The 419-nt window shown below is 37.7% G+C and overlaps 1 long non-coding RNA gene across 1 annotated transcript; it reads left to right on the top strand.

The window, feature by feature from the left end:
* Positions 1-8: 8 nt before the first annotated feature.
* LOC104775126 lies at positions 9-411 on the top strand. The gene is made up of 2 exons (XR_765712.2): positions 9-130; positions 284-411. It is a non-coding gene; the product is annotated as an uncharacterized LOC104775126 (long non-coding RNA).
* The last annotated feature ends 8 nt before the right edge of the window (positions 412-419 follow it).

Raw genomic sequence — 419 nt, 5'->3', positions numbered from 1 at the left:
TCATTTGGATTTACAAAGATTACAATCTCCGAAAGGAAAGACTTTCTGAAATTTACCTTCTTGGAATTCGGACGAACAATATTGTGCCTGAAGGTCTTGACCAGCGTAGCAGATCCATTTTCAAGTACAGGTTAGTCACCATGTTTTTTGTTTTTGTTTTTGATTTTGTTTTGCGGATGAGGTTAGTCCCTTTGTTTGCTACGTTATCATTACAAACTGTAAGCTTTTCAAACTCAATCATCTTGAATAAGGTTTGAAACTTCAGTTCTGCATTATCATGCAGTTTCTCTAGGTGAACCACACTGTGACATCCTTAGGATTGAAGACAATTCTGCTTCTGATGATAGATCAGAAATACATCAGGCAGAACATCACCTCGAGGAATCTAGCTCCACCAAAAATCCACCAGAGTATGATGT

Source organism: Camelina sativa, unplaced genomic scaffold (assembly GCF_000633955.1).
Source record: "Camelina sativa cultivar DH55 unplaced genomic scaffold, Cs unpScaffold08969, whole genome shotgun sequence".
Classification (NCBI taxonomy): Eukaryota; Viridiplantae; Streptophyta; class Magnoliopsida; order Brassicales; family Brassicaceae; genus Camelina; species Camelina sativa.
Note: the sequence above shows the minus strand (reverse complement) of the source record. Positions and strands in the feature narration are given on the sequence as shown.